The following is a 13,793-nucleotide window of genomic DNA, read 5'->3' on the forward strand; positions in this document are numbered from 1 at the left end:
CATGGGTGACTTCAAGCACCCTGACATCTGTTGGAATGACGGTACGGCCCGGCACAAGCAATCCAGGAGGTTCCTCGATTGTGTGGAAGACAACTTCCTTCTGCAAGTAATAGAGGAACCGACAAGGAGAAGTGCCATGCTTGACCTCATGCTAACCAACAGGGAAGGGCTCGTTGGAAATGTGGCACTCCAGGGCACCCTTGAATGCAGCGACCACGAGATGGTTGAATTTGAGATCCTCAGGACAGTTAGAAGAGCGTGCAGCAAGTTCACTGCCCTAGACTTCAAGAGAGCAGACTTTGGCCTCTTCAGGAACTTGCTTAGTAAGGTTCCATGGGATATAGCCCTATAGGGCAGAGGGGCCCAAGACTCTTGGTTGATCTTCAAGGATCACCTGCTACAAGCTCAGGAGTGTTGCATCCCAACTAGAAGGAAGTGCAGCAGGAGGGCCAGGAGACCTTGGGTAGATAAGGAGCTGCTGAGGAAAATTCAAATGAAAAAAGAGTCCTATAGAAAGTGGAAGCAAGGACAGGTGGCCTGGGAAGAGTACAGGGATGTTGTCCAGGAAGCTAGGGACTAGGTTAGGAAAGCTAAGGCCCAGTTAGAACTAAACATGGCTAGGGATATTAAGGATAACAGGAAGGGATTCTACAGGGACATAGCAAATAAAAAACAGACTAGGGAGAATGTAGGCCCCCTCAGGAAGCTCTCGGGTGAACTAGCTACACAGGATTTGGAGAAGGCTGAGGTTCTGAACGACTTATTTGCCTCGGTCTTCACTGGCAAAGGCTCTGACCGCACCACCCAGGTCTTGGAAGGCAGACGCAGGGACTGTGAGAATGAAGACCTTAGGCCCACCGTAGGAGAGGAACTGGTTCGAGACCATCTTAAAAATCTGAATGTGCACAAGTCCATGGGTCCTGATGAAATCCATCCGCGGGTCCTCAAGGAGCTGGCAAATGAAGTTGCTAAGCCGCTGGCCATCATATATGAAAAATCATGGCAGTCAGGTGAAGTTCCTGATGACTGGAAAAAGGGAAATATAACCCCCATTTTCAAGAAGGGGAAAATGGATGACTCGGGGAATTACAGACCAGTCAGTCTCACCTCTGTGCCTGGCAAAATCTTTGAGCAGATTCTCCTGGAAGGCATGCTAAGGCACATGAAAGTCAACAAGGTGCTTGGTGACAGCCAGCATGGCTTCACTAAGGGGAAATCCTGCCTGACCATTTTGGTGGCCTTCTATGATGGGGCCACAGAACTGATGGACAGTGGTAGAGCAGTTGATGTCATCTACCTGGATTTGTGTAAAGCGTTCGACACTGTCCCACACGACATTCTTTTCTCTAAATTGGAGAGACATCAATTTGATGAATGCACCAATCGGTGGATAAAGAACTGACTGGATGGCCGCACACAAAGAGTTGTTGTCAATGGCTCAATGTCCAGCTGGAGACCAGTAATGAGTGGTGTCCCTCAGGGATTGGTGTTGGGACCGGTCTTGTTTAACATCTTTGTCGGTGACATGGACAGTGGGATTGAGTGCTCCCTCAGCAAGTTTGTCGATGACACCAAACTGTACGGTTTGGTTGATACGCTAGAGGGAAGGAATGCCATCCAGAGGGACCATGACACGCTTGTGAGGTGGGCTGATGCCAACCTCACGAAGTTTAGCCATGCCAAATGCAAGGTCCTACAATTGGGTTGGAGCAATCCCAGGGACAGCTACAGGCTGGGCAGAGAAGAGATTCAGAGCAGCCCTGCAGAGAAGGACTTGGGGGTGCTAGTCAATGAGAAAATGAACATGAGCCAGCAGTGTGCACTTGCAGCCCAGAAAGCCAACCGTATCCTGGGCTGCATCAAAAGGAGCGTGACCAGCAGGTCAAAGGAGGTGATCCTGCCCCTTTATTCTGCTCTCGTGAGACCTCACTTGGAGTATTGTGTACAGTTCTGGTGTCCTCAACATAAAAAGGACATGGAACTGTTGGAACAAGTCCAGAGGAGGGCCACGAGAATGATCACGGGACTGGAGCACCTCCCATATGAAGATCGGCTGAGGACGTTGGGGCTGTTCAACCTGGAGAAGAGAAGGCTGTGTGGAGACCTCATAGCAGCCTCCCAGTACCTGAAGGGGGCCTATAGGGATGCTGGGGATGGACTTTTCATTAGGGACTGTAGTGATAGGACAAGGGGTAATGGGTTAAAACTTAAACAGGGGACGTTTAGATTGGATATAAGGAGGAAATTCTTTCCTGTTAGGGTGGTGAGGCACTGGAATAGGTTGCCCAGGGAGGTTGTGAATGCTCCATTCCTGGCGGTGTTCAAGGCCAGGTTGAACGAGGCCTTGGGTGATATGGTTTAGTGCAAGGTGTCCCTGCCCATGGCAGGGGGGTTGGAACTTGATGATCTTAAGGTCCTTTCCAACCCTAACTATTCTATGGTTCTATGATTCTACTCACAAGAGGAAGACTGCTTACTTCATCCTCAAGACCCCTGCCCACAATCACCTGATACCAAAAGGGGACTTATAAGTTCCTGGAGCTAGTTATAATATTCCCTGCCTATATGCAGGAATTATGAATATGTATATGGCTAATGCAGTATTAAAAGTATATCAACCTGTAACAAATGCTAATCAGTGCACCTCTGGCTACGGTCATGTGCTTTTGCTTTATTGAATTTGTCCCTCAATGAAACTTTGCTATCTTGTTTACAGGAGTTCCTATTTCACCTGCTCGTTTCAGAGAGTATTTGATAATTGCTGAGCAATATTCAAGTTAATTAAAGCTTAATGAAAAGCATACTCTGATGCAGCCAGTTCAAGGAGGTAGCGCACTGTTTTAGTGAAGTACACTTCAATCCAGACTTCCCGTAATCTGGTACTCATTTTTAATTAGTAACTTACATTAAAAGCAATGATCCTACCATCCTGCCAGAGACTGAGCCTGACCTATGTTGATGTGTGATTTTGATTTAGCTTCTGGGCAGGAGCTTTTACACCTTCATAATTTTATCTGCAGCACTTAGTGTTCCTCTGAAAGTCTACACAGTGGAAATGCAGCTGATGAAACCAAGAATGGGACAAGTAAACCTGACAGAAACTAAGAGTTAAAGAAAAAAAGTGAGACAGGGGGCACAAAATCACAAAATGGAATATATAAACCTTTAGAATTAGTTTTAAGTAGTGTTAAGTTTGATGGCTTTGAAACAGTAGCAATGGAAAACTACTAAGGTGCATTTTACATAGAAATAAAAAATAGAGTGCAGCTAGAGAACATACTGAGAATTCTTGTACAAGATAAATCGTTTTAGCTGACATAGTTTTAAGAAAAACAGTCTAGAAGTACAGGACACAGGGATAAGGAGTATCTGGGAATTGCAGGTGTCCAGGAGGACAGGAGGATTATTATGTCTCTGGTGCTAAGGAACCAATTAAGGTGGTACGACCACCTACTGTGTGTGCTTCAAAGCCTGCCAGAAGTGATGAAATTTGTTGGAAGAAGTAAACGACCCTCAGAGTCTACCACCACAATTCCGGACGCATGCGAGGAACTTTCTGGAAAATTATGTAATCCATATGTAGCCTCATGCATCCATGGCAGTGTTCAAGGCCAGGTTGGACGAGGCCTTGGGTGATATGGTTTAGAGCGAGGTGTCCCTGACATGGCAGGGGGGTTGGAACCTGATGATCTTAAGGTCCTTTCCAACCCTAACTATTCTATAATTCTATGTATGTATGCCCAGTGGCTATATAAGGATGGCTTGTGTAGCAATACGGGGACACATGTTAGGAGGAGCTATCCCCTGTGTCTCCCAGCAGCGCAATAAAGAATACCTTGAGGGACCCCTTGACTCATTTGGATCGCTGTGGGAGCAGACAAGGACCATCTTCATAAAAGGTATTCTTTCCTTTTGTATAGTTTGTAAGGTGCAGGGGGCATCTTGCATAAAGACTAAAATGGTAATTGGGTTGGTTTGGTAAGCGTACGCAAGGTTTGGAAGCCTTCTGTAAATCAATATAGGAAATCTCATATGTAAAGGCATATACCCGGCTGCTGGCGTCCGTTTGGTATACATCCACAAGAAGCCGGGGGCTTCTTGTGGTTTGGGTCCTTCAAGATGCAGTGGGCGTCTTGCAGAAATGGTTTTGGATTTTACTGGTATACACCCCCAAGAAGCAGGGGGCTTCTTGTGGTTTGGGTCCTGCGAGATGCAGGGGGTGTCTTGTGGGAATGGTTTTGGATCTTGTTGGTATTTGATTTATTTTGTGGCTTGTTACATTAAGGGGTTTCGTCTTGTGATTTTGGTATCAGTGACAGACTTATAACTAAGCAGGGGGCATCTTGTGGTTTGGGTCCTGTAAGACGCAGGGGGTGTCTTGTGGAAATGGTTTTGGGTCCAGTGTGCTATCAACAGCCCATAAGTGATTTGATTCAGTGATGCGGTCAGCGTGGGTCCCTGAATAGGTTAGTAGAATCACCCTCCGATACAGTGGGCTGTCCAGTATGGTTCCCACAGTGGGATGCAGACAGGCTAATCGGACACAAGGTCTCGTCCTTGGGACACTGACAGGCTGGTCAACTATAAGGGGTTCAAGGAAACCCCTGTATTAATGTTACAATATGGTCTGAGCCATAAAAGGTTAGGAAGTATTGCTTTTGATTCTTCTGGTATTTGTCTTATTTTGTGGCTTGTTACAGTAATGATTTTGGTCTTGTGATTTTGGCACAGGTGACAGGATGTTAGAAATGTGTTATTAACTGTTTTTTGTTTGGTTGAATTTTAATCTCTGTTTCAAGTGTTGCAACTGTGTGGAGTGTGTCTGGGGGATCCCGTCTGTGTGTGTGTATGTGAATGTGAGATTGATAATGGAAAATCAGCAGAGTGAAGAGATCTTGAAAAAGAGTCCTTTGGGGTGCATTTTGGCACACTGGAAAAAACTTGGAGGGTCTCCTGGGGGCTTGGTAAATAAGAAAACATTGGTAAAATATTGTAACCAGTGGTGGCCTTTGTATACTTTGGAAGATCAGGAAAAATGGTCTAAAAATGGAACTCTGAACTATAATACATTGCTACAATTAAAGTTGTTTTGAGGGGGCAAGGAAAATGGGATGAAGTAATGTATGCAGATATGTTTTTTACTTTAAGAAATCACGAGGAGTGACAGACTGAATGCAAAATTAATATAGCTCTGCAAGATCCCTTAATTTTGGCTTTGGAAAAGGACAGGGAAAAACTGAAAGTTAAGATGGAGAGATGTTTTTCAGCCTGTGATATTGGGGAAAGACGTTTAAAGTTAAAAAAACAGTAATCAGGAAGATAGGGTGGAAAATTATGTATCACAAGTACCTCCGAGAGGAGCACCCTCTGCATCTGTCCTATCTGACACTGATAAGGAGGAAGAGATTTCTGTCACTGGCAACAAGCAGCACATTCACATTCAGAGTTAAGAAGGGGTTAAAACAGAAGTGCTGTTGCAGAGGCAGGCATCTGCAGCCCCTGCAGAGCTAGGTGAGCAGCTGTGATAAAAAAAAAAAAGAAAAGGAAAACTAAGGGGGAAAGGAGGGGAGCTGCGCAGGGGCAGAGGTGGGGGAGTGGGCTCTTCCTCTGTGGAACTGGATCGGTGTGCGTGCTATGGGGAGTTTGGAGGTTGGAAGTGAGACTACCCTGAGAGGGGAGAGTGCCATGGTGTGGCTTCGGTGACTGAACTGGAACTAGACTGACAGGGACCTGGAGAATCTACCTTAGCAGATCCACTGGTTAAATTAAATCTAGGGACTAGAGGAAATAAATTGGAATTTTTAGTGGATACAGGAGCAACTTATTTGGTGTTAAATCAGAGAGGAAAGAATTTGTTACAGATGTGGGAGCTACAGGCAGCCAAGGAAAAGAGAGGAAAAAAAAAAAAAAGGCATTCTTTCTGAAACCCTTAAAGTACAAATTGGGAAAAGTAATAGGAATGCATAGATTTTTATGCATGCCAGATTCTCTAAAGCATTTAGTAGGGTGAGAGGCAACATTTAAAGAAGGCAAAATGGAATTTAGAGTTAAAAACAATCAATTAATTGCAGTTTTGAGTTTACCTTTAATTCAGCAGAAAAGCAAACAGGAGGACCTCCCTGAAATAGAAGAAAACCTTTCTCAGGTATATCTGGGAGTATGGGCATCTGAAGTTCCAGGTAAGGTGAAAAATGCTTTGCCTGTTAAAGTGGAAATAAAAAGGGGGGGGCTTGCCCAATTAGAATAAGACAATATCCCTTAAAATTAGAAGATCAAAGGGAATAAAAAAATCATTGATAAATTTTAAAATATAGATTATTAATTGAATGTGAATTGGAATATAATACTCCTATCTGGACAGTAAAGAAATATGATGGTAAAAGTTCCAGATTGGTTCACGATCTCAGAGCAATCAACAAAATTGCAGAGGATATTCATCCAGTAGTAGCTAATTCATATGACTTATTGACTAAATTGAATAATAAACAGAAAGGGTTTTTGATTACCATTGGCCAAAGAAAGACAAAGTTATTTCGTTTTGAATGCGAAAATCCTGATACAGGAAGGGAAACTCAGCTTGGACAGTATTACCTAAAGGGTTTAAAAACAGTCCAGCAATTTTTGGAAATCAGTTAGCAGTGGAACTAGAATCATGGAAGCCACCTACTCGGACGGGACTCTGTTACAATATGTGTATGACCTATTAATTGCTACAGAAAGAAAGAATGTATCCAGTGGATGGTGGAATTATTAAATTTTCTGGGACTGAATGGTTATCGGATATCCAAACAGAAGGCCCAACTAATCCAAACCTGAGTTTCCTACCTAGGATATGAAATAGGAGGACAGAGAGAACTTGGAGCTGCTAGAAAAGAAGCCATCTGTCAGACTCCACGATTGTTGACCATGAAGGAGCTCCAGACGTTCCTGGGAATGACTGGATGGTGCAGACTTTGGATCCATGATTATGGTGTTCTGGTAAGACCACTATATGAACTGTTGAAAGGAAACCCTCCGTCTTTAAAATGGACTGATACAGCAGAGGGGGGTTTTAGAAATTTAAAAAAAGAGCTAATGAGAGCTGCAGGTCTGTTACTTTCAGATGTGACTAAATCATTTTGGCTATATTCCTATGAAGATCAAGGAATAGCTTTGGGTGTCCTTGCTGAGAAACTAGAACCCTACAGAAGAGCAGTGGCATATTTTTCAAAACAGCTGGATGAAGGGAGCAAAGGATGGCCCTTATTACTAAGGGCTGTGGCAGCAGTCGTCATGAATATTGAAGAGGCTCGCAAATTCACCTTCGGACAAAAGATTACTGTAATAGTGTCCCATGTGGTATCAACAGTCCTGCAGCAGAAAGGATCCCACTGGTTATCTCCTTCACGTTTCTTAAAATACCAGTCCACCCTTGTGGAACAAGATGATATAGAAATTGTGGTCACTAACGTTGTGAATCCAGTATCCTTTTTGCAGGAATGATTGACAGAACCACTAACACACGACTGACTGACCACCATAGAGACTGTATATTCTAGCTGACCGGACTTGAAAGAAAAACTTCTGGAAGATGCTGATTCTTGGTTTACTGATGGTATCAGCTTCATGAATAATGGTGAACAAAAGGCAGGATATGCCATTACCGCTATTTCACAGGTAATAGAAGCTAAACCTTTACCTGCAAACACCTCTGCCCAGAAGGCAGAAATAATAGTGTTAACGATAGCCCTGGAATTGGCTAAAGATAAAAGGACAAATATTTGGACTGATTCTAAATACATATTTGGTGTAGTCCATGCACATGGTGCTACCTGGAAAGAACAAGAATGTTTGAACACACAAGGGAAACAGATTAAACATGCTACAGAAATTCTACAGTTACTGGAAGCTGTTCAGCTACCTGAAGAAATAGCTATTATGTACTGTAAAGCACATCAACAAGGTGACTGATCAGGAAATTGGAAATAATTTGTCCGATTTTGAAGCCAAATGAGCAGCTGAACAATTTCAAATCATGTCCTTAATCCCTGATGGCAAACTAACAATTGAAAAATCTAAACCTAGGTATTCAAAAGAGGATAAAATATTAACTGAAGATCTAAAAGGAAAGGAAAATAAAAAGGGTGGGCTCAAATACCTGATGGGCGAATTGTAATTCCCTATTACCATCTCTGGAAGTTAGTTCAGGAAGAACATAATAAAACTCATTGGGGTAGCAACTCTTTGCATAAATATTTAGACAAACAAAGAGCTCTGTAAAACTGTGTAAATATAAAAAAGCGCTGTAAGGATGTAAAGAGCTCAGTAAAACTGTGTAAATATAAAAGCGCTGCAAGTGTAAATATAAAAAGTGCTGCAAAGAGCTCTGTAAAGCTGTGTGATTTGCGAAGAATAGCAAGCTGTGTAAGAATATAAGAAGCAGTGTAATTGTGAGGAATATAAAAATGGATGTGGAAAGACAGGTAGCCTATGATTTATTTAAATGCTTCTTAGAGAAGCGAGGTATAGGGAAAGAAATAGACTTAGGGAAAAAGTTCACCGCCCTTCTCAATTATGCACCGCATAAGCCTCCTCGGCATAAGGGGGAAGATAAAGTGAAACAGTGCTTGCGTCCGAAAGTACAAGTAGAAAGTGCAAACGTGGTCACCTTTGACCTAGAGGAAGAAAACCCCGAATTGGAATTGGAACCAGACCCAGAGTCTCCGGCAGAACGGGACTTGTACCCTTCCGTTCCTGATTCCGACTCAGACGGTTCAGACAGTTCGGCTCATCGGCAGATGCGAACCAGCCTCAGTGACAGTCAACTTCGACAGCTGCTGAAGAAATTAAAGTATTGGAGGCAAAAGAAACCTCTGAACCCTCTGCCCCACCCTCCTACAATCCAGTAGTAAAGAAAGGGGAGTGGGAGGGGGGTGTTGGGCATGGGGTAGGGGATTATGGTAATAACCCCGCTAAATGTTGTGATGGGATGATCAAAGATGCAACTGTTATGGGGGAATTTTCTGCTATGGGTCCTTCAGCATTCCCGGTGTTTAACACTCCACAGGGGGGAAAGAAGTGGGAGGCATTGGATTTAAAGGCAGTAAAGGAGGCGCGTCAACCGGTAACATCCTACGGGTTAAAATCATTGTATACTCGGGCAATTACTGCACATATTTTTTCTGCATATATCTTAGCACCATATGATATCCGTATGATAGCTCAATTGTTGCTTACTCCCCACCTTCAGATGTGATTTAAAGTGAGCACAGCAGAGGAAAAGGCTGGATACAAGGCTACTGCCTTTGCTGCTGCTGTTAAACCCCTTTTACAATAAGGTTAGAGCGATCACGGGGGGACTAAAGGTATGAGATGTTATAATTGTGGAAGGACGGGACATTGTAAAAAGAAACAGTGTCCTGTAAAGAAAATTAGTTCAGCAGCCTGCCACCCCCCCCTTGTCAGTGATTGAATGAATTGAAATTTGATCTTAGGACATCCGTTTTATGGATGTTTTCAGTCCTTCTTAAGGGGAAGGCAGCAACGTTTTTTACGTTAAAGTAAAAGTTCTGCATCAAGACCTGCAGTGGAAAGGTCTGTGATGGACTGTGGACTTATGACCCCATATACAACTCAATACATTCTCTCTGTGATACTCATGTACTAGAAGCTGGTAAAAATAAGTATGTCCAGGTTTCTATCGACATTTGGAGACCTTTATAAATACTGCTGGCCACTTCTTCCAACAGAGGCTGGCCACCTGTGTTGGAATGAGTGTGCATTTCAGTCAGTATAAAAGCCCAAGCCTCATGCGATGTGAGGGAGGCAGAGCCTCTGCAGGGACGCCTGCTAAGGTTGGGCCTGCCACCTCACACTGCGATGATGCTTCTTGGAGCTGGTTTTCTTGTTAGTCTCCACAGGGTCCTTGTGCCAGGTGCTGTACGTGGGATTGTGTAGTGAAAATAATGATTGCCTGGATTTTGTGCTCCAAATATTGTAGTTGTGTGGAGTGTCCTTGTGGGATCCCATATGTGTGTGTGTGTGTGTGTGTGTGTGTGTTAAGGGCAGACAGTGTTCTGTGTACTTTTTGTTGTTGGGTTCATTTAAAAGTTTCTAATAGATAGTAGTTTACCATTTCAGACAAGAAAGGGTTAATGCAAAAGTGCGGTTGCCGGCAGATATTTATGGTTGCTGCTGAAGCAGGCAGGCAGCTGTACCTGCTGCTGAACAGGCAGGTGTTCGTAGCCGTGCAAAGCAGGGTGAGCAACTTAAAAAAAAAAAAAAAAAAAAAGGTTATTTGATAAGAGTTTAGTCCCCATGTTCAAAAACAGCTGCCCTCCGATTCGGCTCCCGGTGCTCCACCGGTGGAAGGACCAGGATGGACACCAGAGCCGAGGAGAGAAAACAAAACAAAACAAAACCCAAGCTTAATATGTTTAAAGTAACCTGGGGATGAATCCAAGACTTGGAGGAACAGATAGATTGGTTGAAACAAGAACTGCTAACTGAAAAAGCGAGAGGGGTAGTGCAACCACAAGCCTTACGAGCCGTCACCTAAGCAGCATCAGGGTGGCAGATACAGAACCTATCTACTTCTCAAGAACTGATAACCTGGAGGAGGGGGTATATTTGTGTCCTCCTGCCTACAGGTCCATGGCGACTGCCTGCAAAGTTTGTCAAGCCTTGCCATGAGCTGGACAGACAAATGGAGGAACCTGATGCCTCAGCTGCAGGAGCTGAATGTGAATACCCCAAGAGAATGAGATAGAGGAAGAGAAAAACCAATGATTGCTAAACATCATTTGGGGGCAACTGAAAAGTAACAGCTTGAATATGTGTGTTTGTAAAGTAGCTATTGTTAGAGGCTTTGATTTTGTGTATGAAACCACCTGTATTTACTAGCCAGTTGCTGATAAGAAACTACACCTTGTATTATATGGATTTGTCACTTGTAAAAGAGATGTTAGAGTATGCAAATTTGTAGTAGCTGCTAGAAAATGCTAAAGCAAAAGATAGAAATATTCTAATACAATGGTAGTGTTATAAAGCAGGTAATGGAACAAATTAAGAGGGTGGGAGAATTCCACTGGTAAGAAATTTCTTTGGCTAGTCCCTTGCTGGCATCAGCATCTTCAACATGCTGCTGCACCCTGTAATAGTTACTCTGCTAATGTAAATCTGTGTGTGTGCCTTGCCATAATAACAACTTGTTATTGGATGAAGCAGGTGAAACTGCATTGACAACAAGGTGCAAGGACTGAGGCTGACCAAATGCCTGCTACCACAATCAAGGGCAAGACTGAGTTGGCCTCTGTTTTGCCACCAAGAAGAACCTTTAGCTCCACTGCTGGCTGCAACCCAGCAGGCGTGGAGCGGTGGGGACACATGCCATGCCAGACCTTGATGTGAAGGATGGCCTCCCCTGTTACCAGAGAGCCATACGTGTTGCATGAATCTCTCAGACCATAGTAGCTCTATACACAAGGAGCTGCAACAACTCAAAGACAACTTGCACAAATTAAAAGAAGGTGACTCTTGGGACCTCACCTCTTGGTTAAAGTCACTGGAAGTAGGATCCTGGCTAAGCGGTATTTTAAGTCATTTTTTACCTGTATGTATCTTGCTTTTTCTTATCTTGATTTGTTTGCCTTCTATTATTCAATGTATTCAGCAAAGCCTTATGAAAATTGCAAAAAATATGCTTGAAAAAGAAAAAGGGGGAATTGTGGAAGCGTGGTTGTCAGGCAAGGGTTATGTTCCCATGGCTGAACTTGGCCAGGGACCAGTTTTGTAAGAGTCAGTGAGAAATCCAGCTCCGTAAAAAACACCAGCTGTGCAGGGGGGTAAACTGACCTTGTAGTTAACGAGTATCTTGAAGGGAGGAATAAGGAGGTTAAGAAAACGGGATGTGCCTGTAAATAATAAAACCACAGAAGTTTCCCAAGAATATGTGTGAATAGCAGCCTAGATCTATATATACCCCAGGCTTAAGCAGAATAAACGGATCACTTTATCAATCATATTGGTTGTGCTGTGTTCCCTCCGCATCGCGATGACATGGAGTCTCCGACAGAAAACTACTGAGGTGCATGTTATATTAAAAAAAAATAGAGTGCAGCTAGAGAACACAGTAAGAATTCTTGTACAAGATAAATCCTTAAACTAACTGATAAGCAGGAGGATAGGAGGATTATTATGTCTCTGGTGCTAACGAACCAATTAAGCTGTTAAGAGCATCTACTGGGTGTGCTTCAAAGGCTGCCAGAAGTGATGAAGATTGTTGGAAGAAGTAAATGACCCTCAGAGACCACCACTACAATTTTGTATGCATGCGTGGAACTTTCTGGAAAATGTGGCAATCCATGTGTAGCCTCATGAATATGTATGTATGCCCAGGGACTATATAAGGGTGGCTTGTGTAGCAATAGGGGACACACATTAGGAGGAGCTCTACCCTGTGTCTCCCAGCGCCGCAATAAAGAATACATGCTTGTCAGCTTGAAAACTTTGTTGGCAAGTTTGTTCCTGGAGTTTTCTCCAAATCAAAATTTACTAGAACATGGGGAAAAGCTCCCCACTGGCTCATATTAGAACTATAAGCTTTAATTCCTTTATTAATAAGTAGAAAATAATTCCTAGGTTACTGCTTCTGGGTTCCAAATCTTTTTAATGACAGATAGTTCCTAAGCAGGGAATGAAAAATAATTCCCCGCATTGATAAATTTGACACCATTAATCTTCCCAGTGATTTGTTTTGTCATTGGCTTATATTCACAGGATGATCAAAGGTTTTGAAAAAAGAGATAGGAATGACATAAAGAATTATATCTGAATTCATTAGCCCAGGATCTTAAAACTGTCTCACTTGTTTTTTTAATGCACACTACAGGAAAGATTCATTAGGCCTCTTTCCTGTGCCTCCCTCCCAAAAATGAGTATTTCAGGAAAATAACATGGACTCATGGTTGGTTTTCATCTACTCATACCGATTTGGGGAAGAAAAAGAACAGACCCAGAGATTTGTTCAAACAGGCTTTAAAGCTACATCATCTTGAGTTATTTTTTAGTAATTTCCACCTGTCATAATGAAAATTTTGTAAGGAATTAACACTTGGTTTTGCTGATGCTAATTTCATTTTTAAAACAGGAAGTAGCAAGAACTTTACCTTTTACATTAATATGCAAAGTCTTTTCATTTTTAAACTACTGTGAAACTATTCAAAACTAACAAGCTAAATCAGTTTAAACCTGATTACACAGTTTTGAATTTTTTTGTGGTGCCCATGGAGAACGTGACTTTGGAGTAATTTAGTTTCTGTTATACTTTACACAATTGGGGTACCTTAGTAGAGGTCGACTTCCCTTCCTCTGATAATTTCAGTTGCCCGACTTCTCCTTATCATAAACTTGTGTAATACTCTTGCCTTTTATCTTTTTAGGCATCCTCTTTTCTCCCTGAGAATACTATTAATGGAACAAAAAAACCCCAAGCAATTCCTTTCTTCACTGATGATTGCAGGTGATGTACTCAAGGTGCCAAAACAAAACAAGCCAAAAGGGAATTGTTGACAACAATGTAAAAATACAATGATAGAATACCTGAAAGTTAAATCAATATTTTTCCCCCTTTTGTTTCAGGTCCAAGCTTCCAAAGGACTGTTTGAAGAGGCCTTGCTGACAAATCCTGGAGCCAGAAAGAAAATCTATACCCAATTCCATTGATTTGACAAAAACCAATCAGCTTGTCAGCATGCAATTTATTTAAAGATGGAAATTCAGGAACTAAACACAAATCAGTTGGGGATGCTTTCACT

The 13,793-nt window shown here is 42.6% G+C and overlaps 2 long non-coding RNA genes across 2 annotated transcripts in view; one reads left to right on the plus strand and one right to left on the minus strand.

Moving 5' to 3' along the window:
• Window positions 1-6,192, plus strand: part of LOC133211244 (uncharacterized) — a 229,312-nt gene extending 223,120 nt beyond the window's left edge. The window contains exons 2-3 of the long non-coding RNA XR_009725157.1: window positions 3,883-3,899; window positions 6,098-6,192. This is a non-coding gene — a long non-coding RNA (uncharacterized LOC133211244). The remainder of the gene's footprint in view (window positions 1-3,882; window positions 3,900-6,097) is intronic.
• The window catches only part of LOC133211243 (uncharacterized), a 172,985-nt gene extending 166,297 nt beyond the window's left edge, over window positions 1-6,688 (minus strand). The window contains exon 1 of the long non-coding RNA XR_009725156.1: window positions 6,592-6,688. This is a non-coding gene — a long non-coding RNA (uncharacterized LOC133211243). The remainder of the gene's footprint in view (window positions 1-6,591) is intronic.
• Between the last annotated feature and the right edge of the window lie 7,105 nt (window positions 6,689-13,793).

The sequence above is a fragment of the Neopsephotus bourkii genome, unplaced genomic scaffold (assembly GCF_033783945.1).
Source record: "Neopsephotus bourkii isolate Nb327-2 ecotype Australia unplaced genomic scaffold, CSIRO-AGI_Nbou_v1 NB_587, whole genome shotgun sequence".
NCBI classification, from domain to species: domain Eukaryota; kingdom Metazoa; phylum Chordata; class Aves; order Psittaciformes; family Psittacidae; genus Neopsephotus; species Neopsephotus bourkii.